Source organism: Caloenas nicobarica, chromosome Z (assembly GCF_036013445.1).
Source record: "Caloenas nicobarica isolate bCalNic1 chromosome Z, bCalNic1.hap1, whole genome shotgun sequence".
Classification (NCBI taxonomy): domain Eukaryota; kingdom Metazoa; phylum Chordata; class Aves; order Columbiformes; family Columbidae; genus Caloenas; species Caloenas nicobarica.
The window spans coordinates 25891783-25912260 of NC_088284.1; positions in this window are offsets into that span (position 1 = coordinate 25891783).

Sequence of the window (20478 nt, forward strand, 5' to 3'; positions counted from 1 at the left end):
CATTACCTCATCTAATAATCACTGTTATTCATTTCTTGAACTCTATCTTAAAAACACTCAAATGGCTTTGTCTCATCCCTGTACCTGATTTCTCCCTTTGCAAAACTGCCCCTGAACATGATTATTCTAACGGTTTGGAAACTTCTGATTTTCAGCTGAAGTTCTTTATGGGCAGCTGATCTCTTACTTGTGCCAACGTTGCTTTTTAATCTAAACAGTTACCAAACCCTTGGTGCTGAGCATTTTCATCAATGTATTTGTAGATGGTACTCTTTCTCACCGCAGCCCTGGCTGAACAAACATAGCTTGTCTATCTAGCTTCCTCTCACAAACTGGGTTCTCAATACCCTCACTGTTCTTTTCTGCGATCTCTTGCTCCCTTTTTGGTTTGAAACCATCTTCTGGAAACACCGGTGAGCAGAGTCGTGTGCAACCATCCAGACCTGGTAACAGAAAGGCTGAGTCTCATGCCTTCCCCTTTTTTCTCCAGAAGTTGTAGCTCTGCCTTAGTCCATGGACTAGATAGTCAAATCTAGGGGACATCTGTTTCCCTCAAACCTGGCAAAGGAGGGGACAACTACAACAGCCGGCACACAAGATGGTGTCATCATGCTGCTCTCCAGAGGCCCTAGCTGTCTCTCTTCACACTGTCTGATAGTGACATCTCAACGATGGCTCAGACTGATAGGAACTGCTGGACTAGCACCTGTGCTTTCCCAAGTCAGATGTGTGGAGCACAGCTGGTATTGGCATGGGCCTTGTGGTGCAGCAGGATTTACCACACCTCTCAAAGCAACTTGGAGCCTGTTTAGTACACAGTAGGTTATGTTCACTATCATGCCTCTTTATTCCTTAGAATTTGAACATTATTTATTTCATGCCCCTTTTAGAAGCTATAGTGCTTTGCTTTTCCCATATCTAAACAATTTGTCTCATTGCAGCTTTTTCTTGAGGATTCTCTGACAGTTCTCTTGTTACTTCATCATTATAATGTATTTGCCTGGGGTAACAAAAGAGCTGTGCTTCTCACTGCATTGGCAGTTTAGAAGTAAGCACAGTCCAATGGGGTAGGAAATAGGTCTGATGAATAATGAGGAAAGAGTGAAATAGGAGATTGACATGAGATGTGGTAAGCTGGGCTGCAAAAGGGACATTATGTAGAACTGTTTCTAGGTTTTGAATACTTTGGAGATATGTTTCTATAATGATTAACAGAGTTAATATTTTATATATTGTGTAGGTTTTGCCACAGAATTTGAATGAATGGGATTTGAAGCCTGAGCTGCTGGCTTGGCACTCAGGTGCCTGGGAGCAATGCATTGGCTGAGAGGACCTGGGAAAGTACAGGAGCAATTTTGAGCAAACGGAGGTACAAAGAGCATCAAAAAGAACATCAAATCTACTGTCCTTGATGAAACAGGTGCTACTGATTCACTGATGTATGGCCTTGAATGGAAAGGCAAATAATAGTATCAATGTAAGGGCCTACTAACAATAGCAAAAGTATTTGCATTGAGCTTGACAGGGATGGGATTTAATCCAAGAAGTCGATCTAGTACACACAGAAATATGGAGATATGGCAGGACTCGACATGACATGGTCACTGGTAAAAGTTGATTCCTAACAGCTATAATTTTTTCAGGCTATAATTTGGGGGGGGGAACAAGTCCTTACATAGCTTCAGTTTTTGCCACTCTGTGGCTAACGTCATCCAGCCAGGTTTCTTGATGTTTACCAGACAGGACAACTCCTCATACACAGAAAACCAAGATGGTTTTAATTTTTAATCCATTAATTCTCTTAAGAAGGAGGGTGTCAGTTTGAAAAGCTACCTCTTAACACTTCAGGCATGTCTAACTCATCCTGTCTGGCAGATCCCTCAGTGCCCTAATAAACTCGGTGTGAACACTTTGTTCTGGCGTGTGGTATTTCAACCCTGAGGTTACGTTTTGGAAGCAGCCTGGTTGTTGTATCCCACCCCACTGTCCAGATCAGCTTAACTGGAGCCAGTTCACTCTGTGCTGTTACTACCGAGGAATGTTTCAGTGGTTTGGGTGGCCCTGTGGGAGCTGGGAGAGAGACATACTGTGAAGCCAACACGAGCTACAGACTTCCCCGTCTGCAAATTGTGTCAACAATACCTACTTCACTTTATGGAGTGTCTTTGTTACTCCAGGTAGTATGCCTGTAGACATAGATACAGAAGGTGCTGGACTCTCAGCCCTTCCCCATGCTGTGTGTAAGCAGTCCATAAACCCAACCATTGCCCACCCACTGTCCGTGCACATAGTCCCACATCTCACTGCACATCTGCCCAGCCTTCTGCTCAGACAGGGGCTCCACTATCAGTAACGCTGCTGCTCTGTGTTTTTTTCCAAGTGTCTGATCACATAGTATTCCTGCGTATCATTTTTAGACTGTTCACTGATGAAAGCTTGTTTCCTTGCTATTGTTTAGCTAGGACAACTTGGTGCAGAAGCCATAGATGGCAACAAGATCATCTGAGAGATGTCAAGCTTCTCTTGTAGCAGCTCGTGTTCATGAAAGACTGCTTGTAAGAAAAGAAATACAATCTCAGGCCCTGACCAATCACAGGTGATGGCAGAGCGCATCTGCAATGTCTTTCAGAGCAAAATCTGTATAAAATATTGGAGATTTATTTTTTCCTTTCAGCTTTTAGCAATCTTTTCAGATCTAGGTAGTGCTGCTTCTTCTTCAGCTGGTGCTTTGGGGTTCTGCTGGGATGGGAATCACTTTTCTCTTCAGCAGTTTAAGAGTGACAGCTGTCGTCTGAGCAGGCTTTCCCTGTGCTTCCCCACTGTCCCCAAACTGGCAGTAGCACTATCACCACTAGTAAAACTTGTGCCCTTGGTTGAGAACAGGTTTCTAAACTTGCAGTGGCACTCTAAGCACTAGGTATAGTCGTCCTGGCCAGAGAAGTCTGGTGATATGGTGGTTGAAAAGAGCAGCTGGGCCTGGAGACCCACCTTCAGTGAACCGCTGCATCACACAAGTGCACCTGAGTTAGCACTGAGAGCAGAAATAGGGCCAGGTATGTGAGTGCCAGTATTACTTCCCAAACTGTATTCAGGCAGCCCCAGGCTGCTTTAAAGGTACGTCCACTTCCTGGGGCAGTTTCAAGGTGGAAATTATCCACAGCAGCATCACTGGAGTCAAGACCAGTCAGAGATGAGTTGCTTCAAAATAGAGGAAGCCTGGATAATGATGGTCAGTCTGACTTCCGTCAGGAATCAGGAAGACCTAGAAAGGATTATGGGGTGTAGAGAAAGAATAGAGAGAAAGAAATGTCGACAGACAAGGAAAAAATAATGTAAAGGAAAAAAGAGCAGAAGGGAAAGAGAAGCGAGCTTCTTCCTTGCATGTACCTGCAGGCAGTATGTAACTATCCGTATGTGTGTGGCTAGGAAAGAAGAAAGAATAAAGAAAGAGTAAGTATCCCAATGAATTAGGGAAGAGGCGTTTTTCCCCAAAGCCAGGGTAATCCAGAGAGTTTACAATTATTTCATAGGCAGACCCCCAAGCTTCCAGTTGCAGTTCTGTTCCCCTTCAAAAGAGTGGAGCTTCCCTCCCTTCTCTTTTAGGCTCACAAAGAATGCGATTTTCTGAGGCTCTAGATTTGTATTCTTTGCACAGAAGAACAATACTTTTTATTGTTACATACTCTGGCCATGCTTCTTCTGCAAATACTTTAGCTTTTAAGCACAGCATGTCTGGTTTATTTTGGCTTCCCTGCTCCTTTTACCCAGCATAAGAGGAAAATGGTCATGCATCTCCATTGCACTCTGCTCAGCTCTGTATTCACAGCACATCGATCTGTACAATTTTCTGGTGACAGTCGTGCTTCTTCTGGCAGGATTGGTCTTGTGCTGCCAGTGAGAACGCTTTGAGGTAGACATTGACCGAAACACCCTAAAACTACAAAAAGCTTTGCTGTCCCAGTATTGTCCCAATTTTCTCATTAGCAGTGGCAGAGGTCAGCCAAATCTAGTACGATTCCTATGATGAGATCTCAGGGCTAACTACTTGTGTGGGTGTTTCCTGAGGAACAGTCAGCCCGCAGAGAGACCCGCTCCCTCCTCACTCTTACTGATGGGGCACCTCCAAATCCAGTTGAACTCCAGTGTCTGAAAACCGCTGACAATGAGAGCAGCATCAGATCTGCCTGATGGTGTGTGGTTTATGGGTCTCTCTAATTTTTTCCAACCCACTCCTGACTCCACTTCAGAGCTATAAAATTGACGGTCATAAAATATAATGCTTGGTAGATCAAGCAAGACTTTTTGTAGTGCTTAAAGAGTGTAGAGGTTTGAAAGAAAGCAATCAGTTTCCTTCCTTTGTACAAATGCAGTTTTTCATATGGGAAAAACAGGATTAGTCATTTGATATCTGACATTTGAATAGTGGTATGTTGCAGATAGTAGTTTTTTCCTTAAATACGGTGTGGAGGGGTTTTTTTGTTTTACTAAGCTGCAGCTTTCAGCCGTGTGATCCAATGAAAATAATTAGAAGTATGAAAAGGACTCCCTATGGACTGTAGTGATCCAAGTCTCTTCCAGCACACAAGTACCTGCTTCTTTGAGCATCAGAATCCACATATTGTAAAAATGTCCTTAAGATCTGAGTTTGCTCACAGAGGTCATTTTAATCCTCTACCTGACAGTCAAACAGGGTCTTTGCCAGTATGGGCAACCTCAGAGCTGTATTTTGCAACTGCTCAGAATTCTCTGAAAGCAGTATGGCTTTAGAAATAGACTCACTGAGAGTATTGCTTTCCCTGGTGTATAATCTTTATAGGCTATTTCCCCATTTGTTTAACCATCCTCAAAAAGGAAGTAGGAACAAAGAGGGAAATTTACTTGTTCTTTCACTCTCCGCCTTTGATACTCTCCATGGAGGGCATGCCTGGCTGAGCTCTCCATTCTCCAGCAGAAAGAAGGATTTCCTTTGAGCTTCCAGTCCTTTTCCCCTAAAGCGTTAAGCATCCACCACCTCCTTGCAGTTCCAAGACAAACTGCTTCATGGCCGGCTGTTTTCAAAACCCAAGCAGCCTGTTCACCTGCCTAGAAAACTGAGTTAGGAGTTGTACACATTGTAACCAACGGGCTTACCATCTGGTCTTTGTCTAGAAACTTGGTACTTCCCAGTTGCTGCTGTTTCAGATGATCCAACTAAGCAATTACGTTATTTTGACTGTTTAACACCTCCCTCGTGTTAATTTTCCATGGAAAGACTTGCAGTAAAAGGTCAGCATTTGTCAAAGAAACCACAAAGTCGCCAATTATTTCTGTTTGTAAAATCAGAGAGTAACTGTGGAATCTCGCATACACTGGCTGGCGAACATAGGCACATGCCAGCACCGGTGTGACAGACACCACAGCAAATAAGGCAAAGAAAACTTTTGAAGTGTGAAAAGAGATGCTTTGGAGACCGTTGAGATTTATGAATAAATGTCTATTAATTAATCACTGAAATATGGACACTACAGTGATTTGCTTTTCCAAGGAGAACTTGTGAAGGCTTATACCAATCTAACCAGGCCCTAAGTCCAGATGAGACAGAAATGGTCTCATTTCTGCTTCAGTGAGTGCAGCAATGCTGATTTACACCATCTGAGCATCTGAGTTGGTGTTGCTGCAAGTTACCATGGTGAAAAAAGTATATTCCAGTGAGCTAAATGATAACTTAGCATAATGGGGTTTAATTCTTCTTTTTTTCTATTGGTACCATAACTTATTATAGAGCCTTCCCATAGAAAAAAAGATGATTCCTCACTTTCTATTCACCTCATTAACACTATAAGCAACAGCAAGGTAATATGAGAAAAATACATAAATACCAATACCATTTTTTATGAGTAACTTTTTACAAACTTGCATTTGTTGAGATGGGGACACAGCAAGTTGGTATGTTTATTTTTCTGCAAATATTCTGGTAAATTCCAAGGAATAATACCTACTGGTTCTGTCAAATGATCAAAATCTTAGAGTATTATATACCAGTCATTTTCCAGTGTGAATGTGATTCATTCCTGATTTTTCTGACAACTCATTCTGTCTTTCCCAGATGTACATTGGAAAATATATGCAGTCCTTGTCTAATTTGCAGGGCTGTTTTGGTCCCTAGGTAAAGTTCACTAGGTATTTTAGTAGTTCTTAGGAAGCATGCAAGGCATTCACATTATTCTTGCAACAGTGGAGAATAATGTTTAGATTAAAATTAGCTGTTACCTTTACATTAAAATTAGCTGTTACCTTTCCTTGTTATTATAACAATTTTCTGAAAACACTACGAACAGTCAAAGAAGCAGTTAGCTCTGAAGTATTTGTTTCTTAATCATATGCTTGTAGAACAGTGTGGATTATTTGATTTTTCAATTAAGGGACTAAACCAAAAGAAATTGGGGGGAAATATTTTGGGTGTGCCTTGGAAAAAAATGTGGTAAAAAAATGTGGAGAAATGAAATATTTTATTAGATCCATAAACCAAACATTTATTTCATTTTCAGCAGTGCTGAGAAGCAAGCACAGTGAAACAAAGTTTTATTGCTTATAGGCATGAGGATGATGACGCATATATCCTAAATAATAAGCAGATTAGTTTGCCCACTTTATCACAAAAGCACTGATTTCTTTGTGGGGGACAGCAGGGAGAAAAGGCATCTTTAAAACATTTCTAATTGCGTTTAGCTGAGCTTAATTTTAAGCATGTCTCTTAGCTTTGTTTTTTAGTCATAACAAATAATCAATTGAAAGAATACTTTTAAGAACTCATAAGCCAAAAATAACAATTCTGTCACTGACAGCACCTCCCCTTCCCATCCAGCTCTGGCAAGTATTTCCCTTCCTCCCTTTCTCCTCTTATCCAGCCATGTCCTCCAACAGGACCAGAGGCTGCGATCTGAAAGAATACAGGAAGGCAGATTCGGGGAGACGAGATAAAAGCATTTTAGGTATGGAGAGGACAGAGCTTGTTTTGTCTTGTTCCTTGTGTACTGTCTAAGCATCCTGGCTGCCTTAGGAGGAAAAGACACCTTGTCTGCCAACCAGCTTTAATGTCTTTTGAACTTAAATCCTTTTCCTAATCTGTTTTTTGGAAAGTTGGAATGCCAATTGACAGTCCTGAAGTGTCATTTCAAAAGAACATTTGCGATACTTTATTTGAAATCTTTTTAAAATTACATGGCTCGATAAATAAATTCTCTCCTTTTTATCATTCCGAAACCGTTTACAGAATCAACCTGAACTGTACCAATAGCTCCATCCAGCCCGAGCAGTGCCTTTTTTAACAAATCAAGTGTCTGCAGCCTGCTTTAGTGCTTCATCAGATCCAAATGTCATCTGCAACCTGCCAGCCACTGACTTACATCTTGATAAACAGTGTTTTTCAATCCATGTGAACTGGGTTTTGTTCTTGTTTATACGAAGTGGTATGGAGCAGCTCCTATTGTCCATTGTTCCTTTATGTACTTTCAGAAAATCTGTTTGTTTCTGGCAACCTTCTCTTCAAGGAATGTGATGCAGAGCGCAGATAAAAGCGCAAGCATCTGTTAAGATGATTGGCATTATCCTGACAACAGCGTAGAAATTGTCTGCTTGGGACAGCAGGCAGGCACAGACAAACAAAATTAACAGTGGCTTTCATTTGCAGTGGGTATAGTAAAGCACATGCTTTAATTCAAGGAGACTGTGCAAAGCTTGCTGCCTACTCCCTACGGTTCCTATATGTGACTGTCATGCACACACTGATTCATTTAGCAGGAGCTGACACTAACATAGGTGGTAAGCTCCAAAATACTTTTGAGGATAATAGGATGGCTAAAGGAAAAAAATAGAGCTCTTCAAATATTAGTTTGTTCTTGGGAGCTTTAGGGAATGTTTGCAATCCTAAAAGCTGATACTTGACACGCGTCAAGTGTTGAAGCTTCATTTCAGTCTTGAGTGATGGAGGAAAGTCTCCCCAGTCATCGCTGCTATTTCAGGCAACACTAAGAAAATTCTTGATGTTTCCTCAGCCAAGCTTTGACCTGATCTGACCCTGCTTAACTTTAAAATCTGACAAGCATGGTCTGGAATTCCTTTTCTTCCGTATGTGATTTTTATATTTCTCACTAAAATATATTTTTAATGATTAATAAGAAGCTTCGCTGCCGTCTGTTGAAACTCACCGCTGTGTTTCTGCAAACTTTTTTTTTTTCTCATTATTCCTGATTTGCTGGCTAGAGTCAACAAGGTAACCTTCCTGAAAGAGACCAGCTGTTACTGTTCCTTCCATTCCCTCCTCCCCTAGTGTTTTATTTTCAGTTTTGTAACGCAAAATGCAAGAAATCCTTTCAGATGCTTTCAACGAATACGAGTGTCAAACGCCTTAAATATCAGCAAGCGAAAATAGCTGTGGAGAGTCCCCAATAACCAGCACTTTCATAAAATGATCAGAGTGAGGTGACTGGCATGCACACCAGAGACTCACTCCCATCACTGACATTTCTCTGTGGGCTGCACAGAGATATCAGGTTGATACTTTGATAGATTGCAATCTGTTTTCAGCAGCTGACCCAGACATAACATCATCGTTTCCTGATTATATTGATATGTGTTTCTATTATTTGCTTATTTTGCGCCTTGAGAAACAATTCCTTTTTGTTGTTAAACTGTAAACAGCATTGCAAGGCCTCATATTAAATCATAATTATTTACCATGCTGTTCACGCACCTTTGTCCCTGGGGAATGTGGTGACGTGAATTTACAGGAAGATCGGGGTATTTCTCACCAACAGTTTCCTGTTATTGATATGCTTTTGTTTAGTTGTGATCTTTTTTTTTACCCTTTCAGGTTCTCAGGGGAAAAATAAACAGGCACATGACATTAATCACAGTCTTCGGGTATCATATTGGAGGCCTCACAAATACTTTCCGTGTGGAATTGTGAACGAGCTTTGGATCTTTTGAAAACACCAATGACAAGTTATTATTTATTAGTACTTACTCTCGTATTCTAATAAATGATTACAATAATTCTTTAAAATTAGTTCGTGATCACGTTCCTCTTTAGAAGCCAGAAGGGTTCGAAGTCAATTAAGACAACCTAGAGTGGTTTGCCTCTGTGTGTGTAAATTTGCATAATTCGGCTAAATTTCCATTTGAGAGAAAACATGGATCACATAGAGATACAGAGGTAATTCAAAAATTCAGACTCCTTTCAGAAAATACTAGAAAACATGGCCAGAAATGTTTTCTTCACGATGGTTTGCCAACTTCTTTTCTTTCTAACCAAATGAAGCCCATATTCTTTCTGCAAAAAGGTAGTGTATAAATTATATTCACTGGTGCTTCGAGAGCCACCAGTATAACTAGCAGGGTATAACCTATCTAACATGTAGATCTTAAATCTTTTTCACTGGTTTTGGCTATCCTACTTTTATTTCTGCCTCTCTGGACAAGTGATACACTCCTAGCCAGTGACCTTTGCATAATATCTTGATTTTGCAATAAGGAGCTACAGCAGAGCAACTAAGAAATTCAATATCAAACTAGAGTTTGGGAGGTTTAGAATTTTTTCTCCCAAGTCGTTATAGAAATATTGTGGTAGAACACAAAATGGTAGTGTGTCCCAGAAAACCACGCCAGGAAGACCACCAAGGGATAGATCTGTTGGCTGAAACAACCATTAAAGTAAGCTCACAAGTAATGTAGTAGCTATTCAGGATCACTACCAAATTCTCATGGTTTAATATTTTTGTTTCATGTACTCTTAAGTAGCAGCTTTCTGAGAAACGGTGTTGTAAGATTTAGAGCAAAATCTCAGATTCAAAGCTACATGTCCGTACCCTATTAGTGGTTGCAGATTTATTGTAATTGGCACTTGGTGTTCCACTTTGAATATGTGACACCATTATTTTCCTTCATTACTGCTGTTAGCATTTAGGACTACTAAGAATAGGCCAAAAAAGTAGTATGTGATATAATACGAATAAAAATCCATGTTATATGACTTCATACAGAGGTTTTTAATTACCTTCTTTTCTCCTTTTGGAGCATTTAACTTCTGGGTAACCTGTATATTTTATTTGAGTTCTTAAAATACACAACTGTTCTCTTTCTAGCAGGCTATGTAATCCAAAAGACTCTGAAAAAGTTCCATGATGGCCATGAACAGTCCTGCTCCCACTGGATTCCTGTGAATTTTTCCTCATCTGCTCAGCCAAGTGAGATCTGGCCACATTTCAGGTGAGGGAATTCTAAGAAATCTTAGGTTATTTGGTTGTTCTAGTTGTGACATTTCATCCTTTGAACTTCCAGACTTTGAAAGCAATTTTTTCATTCCATTACTGAATCAGATATATTTCCTCTCAACAGTATCAGCTTAAGATTTCACAACCTGAGCAAAATAGCTTTTTCTTTCTGGAAATGACACTGGGGAAAAAAACAAAAAAACAAAAAAAACCCCAAACCAAACCAAACCAACAAAAAAAAAAAAACCAAAAAACCACCACCACAACACCACCAACAACAAAAAGCTAAAAAACCAAATGTTTTATTAAGGATACCATAACAAAGCTTCCTATTTGTTTTTTCTCTCTAAGCATATTTATCTCTCAAACTATAAAAGCATGCATTCCCCCAAATCAAGTTCTTTCCATTCCAAGTGAAGCTCAAGAGTAACAGATGAAGTCTCCAGAATACCAGCAAGGTCACCTCCCACTCTCAGATATCACCCTTGAAGAGCTTTGTTTCTGGGTTCTCTCCCAGCATGTAGACCTCCAGATTAGAGTGTCCTAATTACCTTCTTTTCCAACATGCTGCTTTCTTAGCAGCACCTATTAGGATGTCAACTTCGCGTTCCGTACCCATGCACTGTGCCTTGGCTATGCCAGAGCAATTGTGTGGTCTGAACGAAACTGTGACTTCATATTTAATTCATACAGCTGACATACCCTTTCAGCCGCCATCAGAGCTGATTGACCTGGTGAAGGTGGACTCAGATAAAATGTTTTAGAAATGAATGAAATGCCTAATTCCCATGTCATATCCGCAGTTACTCACCCTCTGCATGCACAGAGTTTTAACACCGTTCTTCCTTCCTTGATAAGGGTTTAAGATAGGGATCTGGATCTTCTATTTAAGTGCCAGACAGGATGGGAGGAAGTCAGAACTACATTTCATCCGAGATGTTTCAGGTTCTTCATTCCTCCTGGTTTGGTATTTGAGATCAGGCATCAACAGAGAGAAAGGGAAAGGGTCTATTGTTGCCCTGAGTCCTTGAGCATTTTGTTGCTCTTGTTCCTCTGTGGCTCTTGCTCTCTGCTGACTACCTCAGGAACCATTTCCACCAAGACAGTACATGGATGCTTGTAGCCACTTTGTTTAGTTTCATGTTTGACCAACCAATTTCTTTAATATTTGCCACACTTAGGAGGACAAATGACCAATATAACAGAAAAAGGCTAAGTGTTCAGACGTCAATGTTAGATAAAAACCCTTATTCACGAACCCTGTCCTTTTTTCAGAAATACTCAAGTTCTGGAAAAACTGAACTCCCCTAAAAGCTCACAAATCTCTTCTGTTTCCACAGTTCAATATCATGTTGAAAAACACTAATTTCACCCAGCATGTACACTTATCTGTTAAATCAGCAGATATTTTACATATTCGTCTTCTTCCTTGAGGACAATTTCATAATGTTCTTATTATTTCCTACTGCTCAACTAACACTAAAAAGGCCTTGTTTTTCTTTCCACTGCATTTTAGCTTTGCATTATATTTAAGTGGTCAGGCAGTTGGACTGGATGATGGTTTTAGGTCCCTTCCCACTGAAATAATCTATTCTTCTCTTGCCTTCTCAACTACCTTTCACCAACTGCAGAGTAATGTATTTCCTTGATGAGTTTGAGCACTGTGTTATCCTCATTATATTGATTCACTGTTTCCAATCTCTATATAGCTATAAATGGTATTTTAACACAGGGTCCACAAGAATATTGTGGTATTTATCTCAGTTGAAAGCATGGGTAATATTCACCTGACCTAACTCAGACAACTGCTGTGTGGACACATAGCACCAATCTATTTTCCCTAGCTCCCCTGTATAATCTGTAGAGAAAGGTGAGTTCTTTGAATGAATTCCTCTTACACTCTAGAGGACATCAAGAGTAGGTCAGATGAGTGTGGACAGGTGAGTTGTTGCAACTGACCTGGGTTTAGGTGTGTAGGTTTAGCAAGAAAGCAAATGACACTGCAGCAACAGCTGCACTAGCACTTTAAACACAGAATTGTGGAAGTTGGTGGCTGGAGGGACACCTGGAGGGCTTGAGTCCAGCCTGCCCCTCCAAGCGAGACCTGACATCACTGGATCAGGTCAGCCATAGCTCTACGTAGCCCCATGTTACTCTGGGACTAACACACAATAACTGGCCACACCATTAAGTTCTCTTAGTCTAGTCTTGTGGCCTTTGCAGCATATCGCTGTTTAGTGTGGTAAGCCACACTAAGAAGCCTAAGAAGTACTGAATGTGCATCCCCTTCTTGCCTTGGCAGGTTTTCATCACTGCTGGGGTTTTTGGCATTGTTTGTCATGGGTGATTGGGCCATGGACTTCAAGCACACAGACATGCCCAGAAGGCAGTAGGCAGCGTGAATGGAGCGCTCTCTGCAAATTTTCACTGGGTTGGGCAACGAATGCTCTGAGGGCACAGCCACAGTCATAAGGAACTGGAGATACCTTCTGCCTTTCAGGTGCAGCGTGGAAGCAGCAGGTCAGCCTTGGGTGGACCTCTGCGCTGTCTTAGATTCCTAAACAAGATCTCAGCTTTGCAATAAAAAAGCATATTGTCTACCTAAGAGGGCAATTACATAGGTGGGATTTTAGATGTGCAAATGCCATGGGTGAAACATGCAGCCCTCTTATCTGCTGTTTTGTTTGCAAACAGAGAGCAGTGTCCCTTAGTATGTAAATCTGACTGGTTTGAAGGTAAACATAGGCTGAATCTGGACCTGAAAGCCAAGTGTAAATCCTAGAGTTACCATCTCACTGGGCAAGGCTCTCAAAGCTATTGGCAAGTGTTTCCTTGCATACAGCCCAGTCTCACTGAGGAACTGCTCAAATCCAACACAGAAAGAGAGAAGGCGTATATAAAATCGCTCTGCTCTGTTTAAGAATTCCAGTGGCAGGATCACAGGATCCCACAAAAGTCCCCTTGAGACCTGTCTGGCTTGAATGTTGGAATCCAGCATTTCCAAACAGCTTAATTTCAGGTGAGAAAGTGTCACATAGGTCTATTCGAGTCCAGGTCCTGAAGACATTTCAGCTGTGGTGATGTCCTCTGCTGACTTATTTAGATAATGAGAGCTGAGTCACAGCAATCAGGAGACTGACACAGAAACAGGAGTGTTTAGGTGCAAACACTGTCTCCTTTTATTCCAGAGGTGTTTACGTGTCCCGTGCCTGTGACATCCAGAGCACTCTCATTTCATGCACGGAAATTTCCAAGTACTTTTGAAGTTACACACTTGAGTAGAGCTTACAAATTTACTTATGTGCTTAAATTCAAATACACCAGTCAGAAAGCTGATCCCACTGGAGAACTGAGCTCCCAGCTATTGAGGTCTACCACAAAGAGTACATTTTTAAAACATAAAATCCCACTATCTTTTCTATTGCAAAATATTTATTTTTGCTTTTCCTAAGCTTTGTTTTTCTCCAACATTTTTCAGATATTGGTGCCAATGTAATTTTACAATTATTTTGGCTCAGAGTACAATATATTAAACTCTTCCTCTCCACACAAAACAAACAAATGAAAAGAGAAACAGAAAATCCTTTATCTGTTGTCCTTTTTTTTTTTCTTTCTCAAAAGTAAATAGCAACCCATTGTTATGATAACCACAAATCACTCATGAATGTTACCAACACCACTCTGGGAAAAATGAAGAACAATATAGATGCCACTAAAGAGTTCTTGGTTAAAAAAAAAAAAAAAACACAAAAAACCCAAACAAAAATCAAAAACCCAAGAAACTTATTATGTTATCATAGCAATAGGCACTGATTTTATCTAGAGGACTTAACTTTAAAGGACAAAATACCTATTTGCACTTACAGTGAATTATGGCATGATACAAATATCTATGTTTTTCATTATTTTTTTTCCTGTGGATTTCGCATAAAATTCAGCAAGCCGCAACTGAAAATACTGTTCAGCAGAGTCTAAATCTACGATGTTCCCAGAGCACTCTGTTGTCACTTTTAAGAAAAAGCAAACAAACAAACTAACAAACAAAAAAACTACAATACTTCTTCAAAATATCCAGGTTGCATCGATTGTAAATTCTTTATTTGATCCCAGCTGATTTCTTCCACTACACTTTCAACTCCCCTGTTTGCATCCACTAAAAATCCTATTCAGATAAGAGATTTAAATCAGCATGAGCTACGCAACACATTTTCAGTAAAGGTGCTGGAACACAAGTACACAAGTACAATCCCAGGAAAGTTTACACAGGTAGAGAAATTATTCCGTTCTTAAGAACAAGAAGGGAGCAGAGCACCAGTCTCTTTCCTTTGGAAATGGGGTTCTTCACCATTATGATTTGAACGATTTGCCAGTCCACAGTGGGCTGGTTGATCATGCCAGCGTTGGCTGTGAGCCAGAAGAAAATTGCCAACAAAAGCTTTAGTGGGTATGCAGTTATCCTGGAAAAAGCTTCTTCTGTCAGCAGAGCTTATCCCACTCTGAACTGATTTGAGCAACGCCAACAAAAGTATTCTCTTGCTCAAGTGAAGAGACGTTGCCAGTATTGCTAAAGTAGAAAGCCTTTTACATGCAGACAGCCCAAGCGTGCGGCTGCAGCATGTTCTGCCGGTGCTGCGCAGCTGCAGGGAGGTCGGGTGAGCCCTGGGGAGCACACATGGCCCAGCCAGTCCCCTAGACCCTGTTTTGTCTAAAGAGATGCTTTCAGACTGGCAGCGAGAGGAACAGATTTCAGAAGAACCCGCTCATCAGCTCCCTGCCAGGCTGCTTCCATGGCTCCTTCATCCCTTCACCCACACAGGCAGGAGCATTACTGGTTGTGTTCGTGTCACCCTGCGGAGGTGGCATCTCCAGCCCAGAAAGGGCCATGATTGAAGGTTCACACGGCCAGGTCTGGAGGGTAACCTCCGCACAGCCCACATAGCTCTGCCTGCCACAGGAGGGCTGTGGATGAGATGCAGGAGGGAGCCCCGACAGGGCTAGGTAGGAGCAGCACGCCTGCAGGAGGGAAGCGCAGCCGGGGAGAAGACCAAAGCACCAGCAGACCAGGCACACGGTGGAGAATGAAAGGAAAAAGGGAAATCAAGGTGGAAGAAAGGAATGTGACAGACAGGATCTGGCCAGGGCACAACCTTGTGAGCAAAGATAACCCACTTCTCCCCAGTAAGCATTGCTGGGTATAGCTTTTTGGTTTTCCCTTTCCTTTTGATTTATATGCTTACTTGTTTTCATTTCTCCCCAGGAGTTCAAGTGTGGGCATGAATTCAATGGCAATGCCTCTTCTCCTGAACTTGGAAATACTCTACAGGATTTGGGATTTACATTTCCAGCTTGCAAGATAATAAAGGCACCATCGGTTTCCCAAACTGATGGCTCATTTTAACAAACCAAGTAGTAAAAAAAATCTCAAGCATAAGGATATTTGCTGTTCAGTTAGTAATGAGTGTCTGAGTTTAAATGAGGTTTCTGGCTTTTTTGACATGTACTTAATTAGCAATAGACTATTTGTCAAATATAACTCTTCACTGAATCATTTATTTCAAACAAGAGGACAGCATCCTGTGGCTGATGAAAACATTTGAAAGTGCTAAGTGTACAGATCAGAAGGAAAAATATTTAACTTTCAAGAAGGAGTGATGGCAAGGGAAAGATTTTGGAGACGTTTTCAGTTGCTGCTTGGAAACTTGGCATCGTGGCCAAAGGACTCCTTGTACAAAAACCCACTTGCTCTTCTTACTGGAGAAGCACTGCAGAAACAGACATATTCATGAAGGAGAAAAAAACCTAAGGCATAGGCTTAGGTATTAAAAAGTGACAAATGATTTTCAACATCTCAAGGATCAGCAGGAGACCTGAGCTGGTTTCCAGCTCTCGCCCACCTGGTGGGTAAACCCAGCTATGTTACCTCAGTACTTCGGGTCTCACTTTCTTTCTCTTTAAACAGGAAAGGGAAATGTGGTTTAGAGATAAAGATGCAATCATTATACAAGATGTAAATATGTCTATTATTTTTGATTACAAGTGTAGGACGTAGTCATTGCACTATAGTGTTAAAAGTGTCACAGCTTCAAACACTGGCTCAATGTTTCTTCTATTTTTTTCCATTTTTTAATTGCTTGTTCCAGGTTGTGGAAGGAAACCTACCCTTACCAGGAAGAACTGGACAGAAATAGTATAAAGAAGTAAACATTTTAAATTTAATTCAATAAAATAATTTAAACCTGTGGTATGAGAGAAGGGATAGATAATCAGTTTTAGAACAAGGTGTCTTTCTGCCTTACTGAATTGGAGGAGAGTGAGACATGGTTTGTCTGAAAAAAATAACTTTCACCGCACTCTGGAAAAACATCTGTGTTGATAAAAATATGTAAAAGGTCTGTTTATAACCAGGATCAGAAAAAATGCAGACAAAATGAAACAAATTAACATAGTAGAGAGGCTGAATTTACTTTAGCACAGCAAGGGGCAAGAAGAAAATACCAAATAAGAGCTCAAAGAGCTGCTCTAGTACAGACAGCAGTAATAGATAACATGTCCATAGATGAGGATATACTGCTAGTGTGACTCTCCTTGTGTGTAACTCATGCTATAGAGTCATACAGGGAATATCAGGGATATTGAACCGTGATCATGAGTTACAGGTGTGACACATCACTATGCATGATAACTATAGCCCACATTTCAAGTACACGTATTTGCATATGTGCATGCTTAGCTGCTGGGGTGTAAATGCATGTGCTTTTCTCAGAGTGGCATGGGTTCACACAGTCCCGCACGGGACTGGGGCTTCTTTGTACTTCAGTCTGTGTAGGCTCACAGGAAGACATGGTCTTTGTCCCAAAGCATTTTAATGTCCACCTAGAAACAATGGCATGAAACAAAAAGAGGGAAACAGAGAGGGAAAGGGACAATGAGGTCTTGCCATTACGTGAGTCAACTCCATGTACAATTGAATTGACCTGAATCATCTGAAAGGCTCCTCGGGTAAATAGCTTCGCTGTCCTGGTATGTGTCCGGGCAGCTGTTGCTTTTACATGGCTTTGATGGTTTGTCTATTCAGTTTTTGTTCTGATCTGGAGGATATTGTTTGCATTGTAGGAGAAGTGGGCCTGGTTTTGAGGAGGGAAGCAGGACTTCCAGGTTTCCATGCCACTCCAATGAGTTTGGAAAATAAAATAAAACCTTGGACATGCAATGTTTTTACAGCATGTCTGAGGAATACAACAGGAACAGATATTGGAGTTATTATCTGTCCTTCTGGACTTTTCTGCCTCTACAGTCCCAGAAGGTTCAAAGATAGGCAGGGGCTATGGAGAGGATCTTCCTGTGATTTAGTTTATGTTCCCTGAGAAATCAATAAAATTTAATGGAAGATCTCAGTCAGTCAGCACAATTCATGTACACCCTCTCCCTTATATACAAATGTGCTTGTGTGAAAAAATGTTGGTTCCCAAAATATCTAAGTGAACAAAAACTTTTTCACGTGAGTCTTCCTGTAGAAACAGTTATGAAGATGCACAAGCCTCCTAGAAGCAAATGTCTGTCCAGAGCCGGAGGAAACATTCATGATTATTGTGCAAACTTGCTGAGCTGTGATAAATCAAACTGCAGCAGTAGCCATCTCAGGCTCAGACCTTCTCCATTAAAATTATAAGGCTCTAGGATACAGGGAAAAGTGCACACCCTGCACCGTAACCAAGTCTCCCTGTGCCAAATCGCAGCAACCAGAAGTCAAACTAATAGACATCCTTCTTATGAAGCCACCGGGTGTCCAGAGGTTTGCCTTGCTAGTGTTTTGAAAGCACTTCATGAAAGAGGATGACCCAACGTGTAGGTCGCTAAGCTGGTGCCTCCAACACCTGGCTGGAGCCCTTGCTTTGGCCTGGAGTACCAGTGCGGTCCTGCGCGGGACACTTGGCTTCCTCTTTCCTCCGTTTGCCCTCTGCAAGCTGTGCTGCCTTTCTGTCTGCAAGTGCAGCCAGGAGGAACGCACTAATGACTGTGAGATGCTCATGCAACAGTGGAGGAAGCCCCACAAGGTGGTGAGAGGTTTTTGTAACACACAGGGCTCCCTATTGTTGTTTTCAGAAGGAAAATTTTCCTACCTGCTCCGCGCAGATTCAGCTGAGTTCCTATAAAATTGCACCTGAGCGTTTTAGAGCACAGGAGCTACAGGTAGCTCATTTGCTGTTTCTCCATATCTGAGCGCTGCCAGTTGAACTCTAAGTGCTTCTGTCTCCTTCCTTATTAAGGGTGCTATTTATAGCTCCTCTGGCTGCGTTCCACCTGAAGGTCAGATTGTTTACATGGAGTGAGGATATATTGTGTTTTTCTAAACAGAGAGCACATTTTTCGATTCATAAAAAACCCCCTCTTCCCTGCACAACCTCCTTCTCACTCACAACAGAGGCCTGGCTGCAAATCCAAGGAGTTCCAGAGAGCAGAGATGGCTGAAAATTTGGGTAAGTACAGTAAGGATATTTACACACATGCAGGAAAGTAAAGAACATCCAAGTAACAAACACAAATAAATACAGATAAATGCAGGGGCATTTATCTCCATTGAATGTTTAACTTAGGTTTATGTTTGTATTTCTTGCAGCAACTCCTGCTCTGCTAGTAACCAGCATATGAAGTCCTGCGCAATTTCATACGCTCAGGCTGTGCTACTGTTCCCATTATTTATTTTTCAGTCACAGAAATTTTCCTTTTTTCTTTATTGGAAGCAGAATTGGGTCAAAAGTTTTGGGGATCTACAAACCCAAATGGAAAAGGAAAATGACAGATGCTGTAAAAGTAAAATGTCAGTTTACGTGGATATATTATGTATTATATCTCTGGTTTTTTCGACCAAATTCTCCATGTAATATAGAAGTTCTTTGTGTCCTGGTGGAACAGAAGAGTCCCTAAATATGACAGGATATGATTCTTTCCTTTCTCTGTTGTTTTTCAGTTCTTCAGCATCTCCTCACCTTAATATAACATGGCGGGGGGGAAATATCACAAAGATAAGAGCTACTCTGTCCATTCCAACATTTAAAGGTATAAATAAGGAAAATGAGCTATTTTAGGACTTCGATAATGCAGTAGCTTGCAGGATAGAAGTGCATGGAACAAGGCGGAAACTCTTCCACATGGAACCAGGTAGTTCACATTGACCAGCCAAGAGAGCTATTTTTGGCATTTTATTTTGATCCTAGGAAGCCAAGTGTCCTGAGAAAGAATTTTTATCCAGTGTATGCTAAGAGAGATGAGTGTGTGGCCAGTGAGCTGATTATAGGCTCAGATTTAATTGGAGAATTAAGGTCTTTAGCATTTCCTCTCCCATTAATTCCAGCCACTGCCATGTCACACAGTTGCAGCAGTACAGCCTGCCCCTCAAATGCAGCTTTTCAACAGCCTTTAAGTCTAGTTTTTCCATTACTGACTACTGCAGAGTTAAAAGCCTGATGAAAATAATTTAAAAATAAAATAAAATGAAGTAACTGGAGAGGGCTTTTGAGTACTCACCAGCCTGCGAATGCATCCAGGGAGCTGCACGGGGCGTCCTGCCCAGCTGAGCTCTGCCCAGACACATGGCAAGGGGGGAAATTATCAGGTGCAGACCCCACAGACAAATTTGCTGATGTGCCATGTGCATCTGGGCGGCTCATGTGGCTCACATCAGAGAAACGGTACCATGGGGCCAGGGATAAAGGCTGTATGGTGCTTCTTCCAGAATCACCTGAAAGAACAGAAAACCAAGGGTTTCCAAGAAGTTGCTTTGGACTAAAAGATGTGAGAAGCTGCAGGTGGACCACCAATCCATTAAGTGATTAGTCTGGGGTCTGCCCAACACTTTTGTTCTCAGCTGAACCTTTCCAGGCTATCCAGCAGCCACCCACACTGGTGGGTACTTCCCAGGACAGTTGGTTGTGCTTTGTTGGTTGTGATGGACCTGCTGACTGGAAAGAGATAACAGATCCCAGCGAGGCCCTGAGGAAAAGCCTGGCAGTTTGAATGGCTTTCAGGGAGCTGAGGTTCGTCATGAAGAGGGTATTGGGCTAGCAGAATATTCAATCTGACCTCATATGACCATTCTTCCTCCTTCTGTTATGCCCTTCACTGAGGTGAGCAGCAGCACTGGAAGGCAGCTCTACCTTACCAAGTGTTAGGATTGGGAAAAGCTACCATGTGCTTCCTATGGGAAGTCATCAGGTTCCTGTTGTCCCAG